Here is a 15,091-nt window from a genome sequence, read left to right as displayed (position 1 = left end):
AACCCATGACCTATTCTGTAAACATCTAGGCTATCAAGATTCGTAACTATGCTACTGAATGCTAGGTGTGATTGATAGAGCTGTGATTATTATTGTTAGTTATTTGTATTACAGTAGCACCTATACTGAGTCACCTGTAAAAAGGATGACATGTGAACAAACTTGTCGGGTGCTGCTCTGTGATTTCCAAATGCTATGAAAACTCATCACAGTACTGGAAGTCTGCTGATAGGAGGACATGGGAACTGGCTCTTGTCAGGAATCATCGCCACACTACGTTATGTATGCACCTTTCTACAATGCACATAGGTGGTACTGGAGTGTATCGCTACAACTCTAAAAGGATGTGGTGAAATGAATCATACAGTTTAACAGCTTAATATGAAGCTGTACAATGAGGTTTTTTTTTAAATCCCTTTACCTGTGTTACATTCCCTACTACTATACAAAAGACAATAGTATCTCATCAGAAAGTATCCTGGGGACATTCAGCTAATGAAGGAAGTCAAGATACATGTTGCTCACAAAGGATTTTACATTCACTTTCTTCAGGAGGATGCTTACCAGGAGATTTATCATCTGCATCAATCTCATGGTCAGCTTTAAGCACACCTGCTTGGGCTCCAGGTAACCATCGGGCAAATACTCTATACCAGGGGTTCTTAACCTTTTTCTTTACGCCCCACCCCCAACTATGCTATAAAAACTCCACTGCCCACCTGTCCACAGTAACTGGTTTTCTGCATATAAAAGGCAGGGCCAGCGTTCGGGGGTAGCAAGCAGGGCAATTGCCGGGACCTCATGCCACAGGGGCCCGCACAAAGCTACATTGCTCAGGCTTCAGCTTCAGCCGCAGGTGAGGACGCTCAGGGGCCGGGCTTCAACCCCATGCAACAGGGCTTTGGCTTTTGGCCCTGGGCCCCAGCAAGTCTAATGTTGGCTCTGCTTGGCAACCTCCCTGAAACCTGCTTTCAGCTCCCCCAGGGGGCTTCGGACCCCTGGTTGAGATCCACTTCTCTATACTACCCCACATACACATGAAGGGAGGGCAACTAATCTTGTTATCCAATGTGCAGCAAACAAGCAATATAAGGCTGGTAGACATAGCAATACTCCCCATATAAAAAAAATCTGTAAATTAAGGTTATTAATGTTATTTAGCAGCACTCAAAAGTGAGCTAGTGCCTCACAGGACACATAAGATGATCTACCTGCTTTAAAGAGCTTACAGTCTAATTTCAGGCAACAAAGGGAGGCAAGTACACTGCAGGGTGGGAATGAAGGAGGAAGGACAAGAGTAACAGCAGTAAGAATACATGGTTCCTCAGAGAGGGCACATGCACAGCGTGGTGGCACTTAAAATACAAATTAAAATCGAAAAATGTTTTGCAGGTGTCATGATAAAAATGGGTCTGTAGGAGCAAGTTGAGGAGGAGATTGTAAAGTCGTGGATCTGCTTAAGATGGTGCTTAGGAATGATGTGGGAGAAGGCACAAGACAGCTGGGGAAGGAAGTGCGTGAACAGGTCAAGGCTACTATCATTAGCTCAGCAGTGGCTAGAACACTATGAGCCTAGTCAGAAAAGTGCGCAGGGCCGGAGAAGAGTTATGCTAATCTGTTCCCCACTTATTTAACAGGTTGGAAAGAAAACTATGAGCATGAAAATCTTGGAATTCTCACTGAAAGATATTTATGAATATCTACTGTCATTTCTCTCTCTCATACCCCAAAATCAACCCTTAAAAAGTACATCATATCACTGCCAGATAAAGCCACTGAGAACAAATACTTTTCAACATGCAGATATTCTCACTTAGCATTTACGCTGTTACCAAACAAAACAGCACATTTACAATAGATTTGACTGCAATATAAACAGTCATAGAATATCAGGGTTGGAAGGGACCTCAGGAGGTCATCTAAATCCAACCCTCTGCTCAAAGCAGGGCCAAACCCCAATTCTTGCCCCAGATCCCTAAATGGCCCCCTCAAGGATTTAATTCACAACCTTGGGTTTAGCAGGCCTATGCTCAAACCACTGAGCTATCCCTCCCCCCAGTCCTCCTCCAGTTTCCAGGGAAACTGCCTTAACCAACAGAGATTCATCTAAATCCTTTTAATACCCAATTGTCTTCAACTGCCTCTCCAGTACAAATATTTAAACCCAATATTCCATGCATGTCTTTTTCTGAAAATATTCAATGTTAGCTGGAAAAATAAAAATATAAAATGAGATATATTTAAAGATCACATCACATGGGGCCAGATTTATCCCTCGTGAATTGAAGCACACTGGTAGAGATTTTCAAAGCAGTATAGGAGATTCAGACAGACATCTTCCATTAATTGTAATCTTCCACTTTAATGGACGATACATGTCTAGATCGCTACACTGCTTTGAAAATCTCAACAATTAAGTTTATTTATATTATCATTATCCATGAATTTACAGTCCTGGCCCTTTAAAACATCATTCTCCCATGGAAGATTTTCTCTACCACAAAGTGAATTCGTACAAGTCAGTGGCTCTCAAGCTTTTTTTTTCCCCCGCGGACCACTTGAAAATTGCTAAGGGTCTCGGCAGACCACTTAATGATCTCACCAAATGTTTTTGTACCATTAGCTAACTATTGTAAAGCGCTTTGGAGAAAAGCACTATATAAAAAAAGTTAATAAAAATTAAAGGTTTTTTGTTCTAGAAATAAAAGCACACAACTCGTATTTTAATCAGTAGTCTTACCTTTCTAATGTGATGGATGTGCCCTCTCTCCCCTGCCGCGGCAGCTCCCAAGCTGGAGCTGGGAAACAGGAGCGGTCTTTCTCTCTGTCCCCTGCCGTGGCAACCCCTGAGTTGGGGCGTGGAAGAAGCGGGGGTTCCCCCTCTGTGGCAGCCCACAAGCTGGGGCTGGGAAGGAGGGGGGTCTCTCCCCGGCAGCCACAGCCCTGGAGCTGTGGAAAGTCGCCTCTTTCTCTGGCCGCCACAGTCCTGCACATCCCAAATTCCCCCCACCCTCTCTTCTTATCCCCCTTCCCCCTGCCACCTACTCCCTATTCCCCCCAAGGCTACCACCTCACCTTACATGTGAGTCTTCTCCAGGGTCCAGGCACCTAATTAGTGGAGCCGTGCCTGCGTGGCTCCACTAATTAGATGGGTGGCCCTTCATTCTCTCGTGTGCAGCCACCCAGGAATGTACCTTAAAGGGAACTATCTGCAGACCACCTGAATGGAGCTCACGGATCACAGTTTGAGAACCTCTGCTCCATTAAAAATAAATCACACACATGCATCAGGAATTATAATGGCTAAGCTCTGTGGGGCAGAGGTCTGTAATCCGTTGAAGTGCCAGGCATGCCCATGGCGCTGTATAAGTAATTTAAATTTTTTTTAATCTTCAAGGTGTTTTTTTCAATTTAGTAAGAAAAAAAATCTCTTTAAGAGAGTCCAATCAAATTTCACTACAAAGCAAAAACTGTTGCAGAGACCATTTATAAGGGGGGGGGGGGAAATGTAAGAGTGTAATTTACACTAACTCAAAACTTCATGGTGGTGAAGCCATTGTACTTACTACAGCAGCAGTAATATGCAAAACAGGCACTTAACTTGTTTGCCAGCTTTATTTTCTGCTGCAAACAGCAGATTAGGAAAAATGCCACTTTACCTGCCTGATAGGTTTCATATTTGTAGTGCACATTGAAAATTATTACTCTAAGAAGCAATGGTGGCTGGCAAAAATAATTACTTTGAACTCAATTTTGCAGTAGGTCAAAAAGGATTTTTTTCAAAGAGATAAATGAGTATTATTACTAAAGTACCAGCAACAAGAGCCCCTTTGAATTCCTTGGCCACATACATGTCTTCTAGGGCCAGATCCAACTCTCACTGGAATCAATGGGAATATCTGGATCAAATATCTAGTGGCAAGGGATGGGGGAATAGATTATATAGGCTCTACCTGTAATCTCTCAGCAAAGCAGATCTGGTGCAGGCTCAGACTCCTGCTCATGTCACTAATGCAGTGGTCCCCAAACTTTTCAGAATCATGCCCCCCCTCTACCCCATAACCGCTGCCCCTGCCCCCTGAAGCCAGGGCCGGGAGTGGGGATGCAGACTGGAGAAGAGGGCGGAGGTTGAGACCACAGCTGGGGGGAAAAGCCAGGGGCAGAGCCTGGGGGCCGAGGCTGGGCAAGGAGCAGAGCCGCGGAGTCAAGCCAGAGCAGAACTGGGAGCGGAGCAGGGCTGGATGGCACTCCCTCCCCGCCCCCTGTGGGGGCTCACCTCGGCCCAGCTGTGGACCCCTGAACATTCCTCCACACACCCCTGGGGGGGCATGCTCAGAGGCAGATTCCAGGGTCGATACCAAGGGTCAGAGTCCCGAGTCAGGCTTTAGGATCTGGGCCACAAGGCAAAGTACAAATCAAGCTGAGGTCAAAGCCAGGAGTTCCAGAAAAGGAAGCAGAAGTGGTCATTGCATATACAGGAAACCTGTGCCGTTGCCTGGACATGTCCTGGAACGCTCCTTGCATTTATATAGGGCAGGCAGCCAATCAGGAACCATGAGTCTATTGCCTATCATACCCCTTGAGGGGGGACTTCCCATAGTCTGTGTCCCCAGCAGATCAATGGTAGTTGGACACAAGTTAGCTACAGCTGGATGGCAGCCAGAAGATGCTAGCTGCCTTGCAGCTCTACAGTCCTGGATTCTAGCAATATGCAAAATGTATATGTCAGTGGGACCTTACATGAAATGCTGGACTTTACTAATCTTTACATCACCACCCGAGACTTAATTTGGTAATAAGGTGAAAAAGCCAGCCCATTCAATTGCTGTATATAAAACTTTTCCCTGATATAGTTTGTTTTCCATATAGTACTTACAAGATACATTAAGAATCATAGTCACCTGCACCAATGCATCTCCATGGACTCCAAGTGTCTTACACAGGGTTTACGTTAGGCCAGAATTCAGCCTATAAATTTAAATCTCCTCCATTAAGCATACAGTTCATCTAGCGAGCAGTGTAGGAGATCCATGAGATAAGGTTCAGATTTGCTATAGTGCTATTCTGAAATATTTTGGCAATAATGTCAAAGACATTTAATTTATAAATGTTTATTAGCCAGGCTGGTGTGTGTATATTTTTGTTTTGTTTTATTTTTTGTGTGTGTATTCAAATGCTCTGAATTGAACTTGCAGCAAAATATATTCTAAATGGTATTTCCTTTAGACAAAAAAATGGAAAGCTACTGCATCAGGATAAAAATAACAGGAATACTTGTGGCACCTTAGAGACTAATAAATGTATTAGAGTATAAGCTTTCGTGGGCTACAGCCCACTGCATCGGATGCACAGAATGGAACATATAGTAGGAAGATATATACACACACATACAGAGAAGGTGGAAATTGCCATACAAACTGAGAGGCTAATTAGTTAAGATGAGCTATTATCAGCAGGAGAAAAAAACCTTTTGTAGTGATAATCAAGATGACCCATTTAGACAGTTGACAAGAAGGTGTGAGGATATTTAATTTAAAGAAATAGATTCAATATGTGTAATGACCCAGCCATTCCCAGTCTTTATTCAAACCCAAGTTAATGGTATCTAGTTTGCATATTAATTCAAGTTCAGCAGTTTCTTGTTGGAGTCTGTTTTTGAAGCTTTTCTGTTGCAAAATTGCTACCCTTAAATCTTTTACTGAGTGGCCACAGAGGTTGAAGTGTTCTCCTCCTGGTTTTTGAATGTTATGATTCCTAATGTCAGATTTGTGTCCATTTATTCTTTTGTGTAGACAGTGTCCGGTTTGGCCAATGTACATGGCAGAGGGGCATTGCTGGCACATGATGGCATATATCACATTGGTAGATGTGCAGGTGAACGAGTCCCTGATGGCGTGCAAGTATATTTTTCTAAGTCTCGTCCAATACACAGGCTTTTAGAGATGGGAAGGAATATTGCATTTGCCTTTGAATAATGAATTTATTTTCCAGTCACCTCCATACCCCTCAAATTTGCACAAGTAAATCAGATCTTAGTCAATATAGAAATACAGTGCTACATCCTGCTCTACTTGAAGTCATTGGCAAAATTCCCACTTGGCTTCAAGAGGAGCAGCATAGGACTCGTATTACACAACAACTGTCTACTTTGTAAAAAGAAAAGGAGTACTTGTGGCACCTTAGAGACTAACAAATTTATTAGAGCATAAGCTTTCGTGAGCTACAGCTCACTTCATCGAATGCATCCAATGAAGTGAGCTGTAGCTCACGAAAGCTTATGCTCTAATAAATGTTAGTCTCTAAGGTGCCATAAGTACTCCTTTTCTTTTTGCAAATACAGACTAACACGGCTGCAACTCTGAAACCTATCTACTTTGTAGATAACATCAGTATTGTAATTCTTTCCACTGCTTGCTAGGCTGATTGCAACATTCAATGCTCAGATTTCAACCAGCATTGTGCTTTCTGATCCTGTCATTATAATTCTGCTAAGTTTAAAATAACTCCTTTGTTTTGGTGTTGTATTTAAAGAATTTTCATTTCTGGTTCTGGTTCTTCATAGACCCTTCCTTCCTAATCGCAATTATGGCAGTATTAGTGAATTCAAAAATGTTTAAACCCGAAGGCATTCATTTTAAATTGCAATGCTTGGTTTGACAGAAGTAAAATCATAACCTGGAGTTGTTCCAGACACAACTGACCTGGTCAGCAAAACAAATTTATGGTGTTCTGGAGCTGATTTAAGCTTCATTTACAGGAAGATGTTATAAAATTACATTAATTTCTCAATACAGGTTTCAGAGTAGCAGCCGTGTTAGTCTGTATTCGCAAAAAGAAAAGGAGTACTTGTGGCACCTTAGAGACTAACAAATTTATTAGAGCATAAGATTTCGTGAGCTACAGCTCACTTCATCGGATGCATTTGGTGGAAAAAACAGAGGAGAGATTTATATACACACACACAGAGAACATGAAACAATGGGTTTATCATACACACTGTAAGGAGAGTGATCACTTAAGATAAGCCATCACCAGCAGCAGGGGGGGGGAAAGGAGGAAAACCTTTCATGGTGACAAGCAAGGTAGGCTAATTCCAGCAGTTAACAAGAATATCAGAGGAACAGTGGGGGGTGGGGTGGGGGGGAGAAATACCATGGGGAAATAGTTTTACTTTGTGTAATGACTCATCCATTCCCAGTCTCTATTCAAGCCTAAGTTAATTGTATCCAGTTTGCAAATTAATTCCAATTCAGCAGTCTCTCGTTGGAGTCTGTTTTTGAAGCTTTTTTGTTGAAGTATAGCCACTCTTAGGTCTGTGATCGAGTGACCAGAGAGATTGAAGTGTTCTCCAACTGGTTTTTGAATGTTATAATTCTTGACGTCTGATTTGTGTCCATTCATTCTTTTACGTAGAGACTGTCCAGTTTGGCCAATGTACATGGCAGAGGGGCATTGCTGGCACATGATGGCATATATCACATTGGTAGAGCCTCTGATAGTGTGGCTGATGTGATTAGGCCCTATGATGGTATCCCCTGAATAGATATGTGGACAGAGTTGGCAACGGGCTTTGTTGCAAGGATAGGTTCCTGGGTTAGTGGTTCTGTTGTGTGGTGTGTGGTTGCTGGTGAGTATTTGCTTCAGATTGGGGGGCTGTCTGTAAGCAAGGACTGGCCTGTCTCCCAAGATCTGTGAGAGTGATGGGTCGTCCTTCAGGATAGGTTGTAAATCCTTGATGATGCGTTGGAGAGGTTTTAGTTGGAGGCTGAAGGTGATGGCTAGTGGCGTTCTGTTGTTTTCTTTGTTGGGCCTGTCCTGTAGTAGGTGACTTCTGGGTACTCTTCTGGCTCTGTCAATCTGTTTCTTCACTTCAGCAGGTGGGTATTGTAGTTGTAGGAATGCATGATAGAGATCTTGTAGGTGTTTGTCTCTGTCTGAGGGGTTGGAGCAAATGCGGTTATATCGTAGCGCTTGGCTGTAGACAATGGATCGAGTGGTATGACCTGGATGAAAGCTAGAGGCATGTAGGTAGGAATAGCGGTCAGTAGGTTTCCGATATAGGGTGGTGTTTATGTGACCATCGCTTATTAGCACCGTAGTGTCCAGGAAGTGGATCTCTTGTGTGGACTGGTCCAGGCTGAGGTTGATGGTGGGATGGAAATTGTTGAAATCATGGTGGAATTCCTCAAGAGCTTCTTTTCCATGGGTCCAGATGATGAAGATGTCATCAATGTAGCGCCAGTAGAGTAGGGGCATTAGGGGACGAGAGCTGAGGAAGCGTTGTTCTAAGTCAGCCATAAAAATGTTGGCATACTGTGGGGCCATGCGGGTACCCATCGCAGTGCCGCTGATTTGAAGGTATACATTGTCACCAAATGTGAAATAGTTATGGGTCAGGACAAAGTCACAAAGTTCAGCCACCAGGTTAGCTGTGACAGTATCAGGGATACTGTTCCTGACGGCTTGTAGTCCATCTTTGTGTGGAATGTTGGTGTAGAGGCTTCTACATCAATAGTGGCTAGGATGGTGTTTTTAGGAAGATCACCAATGGACTGTAGTTTCCTCAGGAAGTCAGTGGTGTCTCGAAGATAGCTGGGAGTGCTGGTAACAAAGGGCCTGAGGAGGGAGTCTACATAGCCAGACAATCCTGCTGTCAGGGTGCCAATGCCTGAGATGATGGGGTGTCCAGGATTTCCAGGTTTATGAATCTTGGGTAGCAGATAGAATACCCCAGGTCGGGGCTCCAGGGGTGTGTCTGTGCGGATTTGTTCTTGTGCTTTTTCAGGGAGTTTCTTGAGCAAATGCTGTAGTTTCTTTTGGTAACTCTCAGTGGGATCAGAGGGTAATGGCTTGTAGAAAGTGGTGTTGGAGAGCTGCCTAGTAGCCTCTTGTTCATACTCCGACCTATTCATGATGACGACAGCACCTCCTTTGTCAGCCTTTTTGATTATGATGTCAGAGTTGTTTCTGAGGCTGTGGATGGCACTGTGTTCTGCATGGCTGAGGTTATGGGGTAAGCGATGCTGCTTTTCCACAATTTCAGCTCGTGCACGTCGGCGGAAGCAGTCTATGTAGAAATCCAGGCTGCTGTTTCGACCTTCAGGAGGAGTCCACCCAGAATCCTTCTTTTTGTAGTGTTGGCAGGAAGGTCTCTGTGGGTTAATATGTTGGTCAGAGGTGTGTTGGAAATATTCCTTGAGTCTGAGACGTCGAAAATAGGATTCTAGGTCACCACAGAACTGTATCATGTTCGTGGGGGTGGAGGGGCAAAAGGAGAGGCCCCGAGATAGGACAGATTCTTCTGCTGGGCTAAGAGTATAGTTGGATAGATTAACAATATTGCTGGGTGGGTTACGGGAACCATTGTTGTGGCCCCTTGTGGCATATAGTAGTTTAGATAGCTTAGTGTCCTTTTTTCTTTTGTAGAGAAGCTAAGTGTGTTTTGTAAATGGCTTGTCTAGTTTTTGTAAAGTCCAGCCACGAGGAAGTTTGTGTGGAAGGTTGGTTCTTTATGAGAGTATCCAGTTTTGAGAGCTCATTCTTAATCTTTCCCTGTTTGGAAAGATAGGACAGATTCTTCTGCTGGGCTAAGAGTATAGTTGGATAGATTAACAATTTTGCTGGGTGGCATCCGATGAAGTGAGCTGTAGCTCACGAAAGCTTATGCTCTAATAAATTTGTTAGTCTCTAAGTTGCCACAAGTACTCCTTTTCCATTTCTCAATATAGTGTGTTGTAAAGCTAACAGTCTCTGGGATCTTCTGTCAGCATTAACTGTCTCCTGTGTCTGACTCTGTTGATGTCCCAGATCACATTTATTTAATAGACTTTCCAGAAGTGTCCAGGGCCTGGCACTTTCAGAGATAGTAAAAGCACGAGCACTGGAGTGGCAGCTCTACCACCCTTAGTTAGGCTAAAATGGGCATTTTCCCTCTGCAGCTCTGCTCCACTGATTGTGCTGCCAGCTGATTGTGCTCTGCTCTCAACCTGTCACTCTGGGGAAGCCAGGGCTGCCAACAGCGTTAATGTGGAATAGTCCATACATTTGGGGAGCACGAAGGCTGTGCTTGTGTCTGGTCCCTTTGCAGGCATGTGCTGCTTTTGTTGCACCCTCTCTCCCCTTGTGCACAGTGCCAGACACTATCTAGTCCTTAACCACCATAAAAGTTAAGAGTATAAAAAAAAAACCACACACATACAAGTATACTAGTGTAAATCAGAAGTCACTCACCTGAAGTTAATGGAATTATACCAGTGCAAAATTGGTGTCAGCAAAAGGAGAAACAGCCCCACCCAATCCAAATGCACCTAACTATATGAAAGTATCAAAAACTCCTAGTTAAGTAGGTAAGAATCTCAGCTGGTGTAAATCAGCATAGATCCATTGACTTCACCATGTCTATTTACACCAGCTAAGGAACTGGCCCAAGTATTGTTGTCCCCATTTTAAGGACAGGGAGACAGAGGGAGGGAGAGATTAAGTGAGTTTGTTAATGTCACACAGGAAATCTGTGAAGAGCCAAGAATAGAACTTAGATCTTCTGACTCCTAGTCTTAAGACTATTCTTTTCCAAATACATCATATATGCAGTTGGATAAAAACTTTAATCAGGATGTGAAAAAGAGATGATACAGCCATCTTATGCAGCTAATGTTACACAAATAACATAACATGACTACTCGTTTGAAAGAACCTAAGTAATTAAAATATATACAATCCCTTCCTAAAGGCACGACAACTATTATGTCATGATATGGACTGATCCAATTTTTTTTTTAAATTAGCAACAACCTCAACAAACCAAGTCAATAGGTCACACACATTATATCCAAGGTCTGCAGGCAGAACCTCCATTTTCATCTCAGAGTCATTATAAGATCACATAATAAATCTGTCACTCATGATTACAATTAATTTGCCTCATATCATCAGTCTTCCATGGGGGCTTCTAAAATGAGTGTGATTAGAATCTCTATCCTCACCCTGAAATAGCCTTATCCTTGCCCACTGATCTGCGAAATGCATCTCAGACAATATTTCATAATCTATTCTCAAAATTGTTTATAAGCAGCTATCAAAAATTATGGGCTAAACAATTATACAAGAGCTGACCCTTGAGAAAAGTAAAAACAGTCATAAATCAACTGGGAAAAAGACATTATTACTGTAACTGTTTCTTTCATTCCCTTAGAGAAGACAGAATTCAGAGTAAAGATTCAGGGTGAAATCTGGAACCACTGAAGCAAATGGGAGTTTTGCCATTGACATCAGTGGGACCAGGACTTCACCCCAATGGGTGGTTCAGATATGTATCTCATCTCCCTTTTGCCGTCTAGATAAACTCACCTATACCTTGAAATTTGGATTAAGATAAGTGTCCCTCAGCCTTAAAATATTTCCCCAGAGGTGATTTAAAATCTCCTCTGCATGCGACACTCTTCAGTTCCCTAATCTGCATTTCTAACTTTCATGTTGTCTCTCGTCCTTGTCGTCAGCTATTCCTCGATAGGAGGATGATATCTGCCAGGGGGAAAAAAGTCACTAATGAGATTTAAGGTGGCTGAGGAGTTCAATCCGTGCTCTACAGATTTTTCCATCTATGTGACAGCTGGTTGCTTGGAGACAGCACAACTGCTGGCTGGGATGCTGTACACTTTCCTTCCACCTCTACCATTTCTCCACTTCTTGAGCAAAGCGATTCTCTTCAAAATGGACTGAGGCTTGATGTATGATGCAATGCCATTGCAGTGTATTGCCAGCCAACTCCCAATTCATGGGGTTTCTTCCCAATTCATGGGGTCTCTTCTTAAGATATACTTTCAGGGTGTCTTTGTAATGTTTCCTCTGTCCCCCACAAATCCTCTTACCGTGAAGCAACTTTCCAAAAGATGCACTAGCACAACAGATCTTATGTTTGATCTCCAAGCTTTGACCATCTGTAGGGATTAATGGAACACACACCAGGGGTGGAGCTGTTCAAATCAGCAGATTGGCTGGGGAGGCAGGAATCCTGTTTTATCTCACACAGTAATCCTGGCTATGGTTTTCAATCCATTATGAACCAGATATAGCAAAATCTAAAAGGGATCCTTTATTTTTGGAAGACATCCAAATTATTAGAGAAACAATTGTAGAACTTGGAAGCAGGAATAAGAATGAAAGACTGCGATGAGAGAACAGAAAACCAGGGGTTAATACTGTAAGCAGACAAATTCTATTGGCTTCTGTAAAGCAAGCTTTCCTGGTATTAATAAACTACTATGGAGAATTCATTTCATGCTTGTCTGCTCTAGTAAATCCTCTGACTGAATTGTTAATAAATGAAGATGCTCCGGCTGGCCCCCGCTTTACCTATAATCTTGGCTTGTGATGCTTTCTGTGGTGAAGTGGGAACTGTGGAATCATACTGACTGCCACACAGCAGTAATGGACTCGCTGAAAATTCATCTCGTATACTTTGAGAAAAGCCGACAGGAGTTAAGCTCCCCGCAATGAGGCTTGAGGTGTAATATCTCGAGTGATGAATTACAGGAATAACTGTACAGTATAAACCTTTGCTTTAGACCTTGGACAGAAGATTGTGATATTGTCATTATAGGTAAAATTTTCAAAGGCACTTAAGTGTCTTAAGAGCCTAAGCCCCCATTGCAAAGTGTCTAAATTACTTAGGAGCATAAGAAGAGCTGAATTTTTAAGTGCTCTAAAATCCATATGAAATTCTGAAAGAGGGCCAAATTAAAGCTGCATGGGCAACCCTTAGCTGTGCATTTCCTGGTTTTCAGAAGTTTGAGTTTTGCTCAATGCAGTGTTCTTCAAGGGGACGATATACCACCAAGCAACCTGCAATCGAATCTATTTGTACAGTGAGGCTCCTACCACACTTCTGGGTTCTTTAAAAATAATTAATTACTATTTAACTAGGGTTTACATGGGTGGTGCCCCACAAAAGCTGGTCTGAACCAGTTCTAGTTGTCTTAAATAGAGCACTCCCAACACAATGAGATTTGTGTTGGCACTAGCCCATGAAACCACGCACACAGTTGGGAAACCAAAAGAAGGGTAACAACTGCACAGTTAGTCTCAATCTGATTCATGGCTAGGGGTGGAGGATGTGCTGTGGCCCTATTTTACTTCAGACACCTGAAGAGGCTACAATCTATGCCAAGATGGTGGACCTAGAATACATAGCTTCAGCCTGTCCATTGGTAAGCTGCAGTAGCGTATGGGTGCTAAGGATACTTAACGACATACGGTCAGGTATGAATGATTAAGGGAGTAGGAAACATGCCTTATGGTGACAGACTCAAGAAGCTCAATCTAATTATCTTAAAGAGGAGGTTAAGAGGTGACCTGATTACAGTCTATAAGTACCTACCATGGGGAACAAATATTTAATAATGGGCTCTTCAACCTAGCAGAAAGATATAACACAATCCAATGGTTGGAAGTCGAAGCTAGACAAATACACACAAGGATATAAGGTGTAATTTTTTTATGGTGAGAGCAATTAACCATTGGAACAATTTACCTAAGGTTGTGATGAATTCTCCATCACTGACAATTTTTAAATCAAGATTGGAAGTTTTTCTAAAAAAACCTTACTCTAGGAATTATTTTTGGGAAGGTCTGTGGTTTGTGTTATACAGGAGGTCACACTAGATGATCACAATGGTCCCTTCTGGCCATGAAATCCATGAATCTATAATGTGGGCATGACAGCGCCTTGGTTATTTCTTGTCGAGAGAGGGGTACAAGGGAGGACATATTTAGGCTCTGAACCCGCAATGACCTCCATATGGATGGTACCTTGGTCGCCATCAGAGCTCCACCATGGGGATGCTGGGATCAGCCTGTTCCACAGCCATTGCAGGATCAGGACCTGATATTGGAATTTGACAAGCACCATCTGTCTGCTCTTTTTCCCTCAGTTGCAGCTTCTTTAATAGAGTAAATGTCTCTCTTCTACTCCTTGTATGCTATTTAGCAATGTCACTAATGCTAAATTCCAGGCTAATTTGTATGGTGCTTAATAGTCTGGCCTTAATCCATAATCCTGTTAGATCTAGCCTTTTTGAGTTATGGTGTATGGCCCATTAATGACATTTGATTGACCTTTCATCTAGGCAACGGGCAGAGTGGTTATCTATATTTACTCCTGTTACACTGGAATTTAATGCAAAGCAGGTCTTGTGGCTCAGTAAAGGAGGTAGGTCCAATTTTTTTTTTTTTTAAATATAAAAGGAGTTCACCACTTACCCAGTCTGTGCATTGCTTTGGGCACTATTACTTTCACTTCACGCCTTTTGGCTAACAAAAGCAGATATTTGATTTAAGATGTGGGCCAATCGGATTCTAAACCCTTCCCAGTCAGGCCGTTGGAACACAGGAGCTGCCATACTGGATCATACCCAAGGCCCATTAAGTACAGTATCCTGTCTCTGACAGTAACCACTACTAGCTGCTTCAAAGAAAGATGCAAGAAACCTTGCACTAAGCAGTTCTGGGATAACTAGCTTGCATGGGAGGTTTCTTCCTAACTCTCATTAGTTAACAGTTGATTTATTCTCTGAAGTACGTAAGTTTATATCCCTTCCAAATTCTCTTTAAATTCCTTACTAATGTGACTCTGGATATTCTTGTTATTCACATAAATTTCCTACTAAGGTCTTGGCCTCAACAGTAATCTTATAACTATGAGTTCCATAGGCTAGATGTATTTCCCATTTGGCTTCTCTCCCTCTTAGACCAAAGACCCAAACCTTAGTCATCTCTAAAGAAATAACATCTAAAAAATGTGGAAGGTGAAGCTCCACCAGGTTAGTCTTGAGGAGTGTTCAAACCTAATTCTTGTGTATGCTGACAGCACTTGAAGACCATTTCTTAATAGCCCACTAGCTTTTAGCAGACAGTAAACCAAGTTCCCCAGAAATACCAGTTCTAGTAATGTGCCCTAGATCAGGGGTGAGCAAACTATGGCCTGCGGGCTGGATCTGACCCATCAGAGCTATGGATCTGGCCCGCAGGATTGCCCCCCGTGGTGCTGTAGGCCCTGCGCTGCCCTCAGAAGCGGCAGCATCACGTCCCTGGGGCC

Source organism: Dermochelys coriacea, chromosome 7 (genome assembly GCF_009764565.3).
Source record: "Dermochelys coriacea isolate rDerCor1 chromosome 7, rDerCor1.pri.v4, whole genome shotgun sequence".
Taxonomy (NCBI): domain Eukaryota; kingdom Metazoa; phylum Chordata; order Testudines; family Dermochelyidae; genus Dermochelys; species Dermochelys coriacea.
This window is presented reverse-complemented; position numbering follows the sequence as displayed.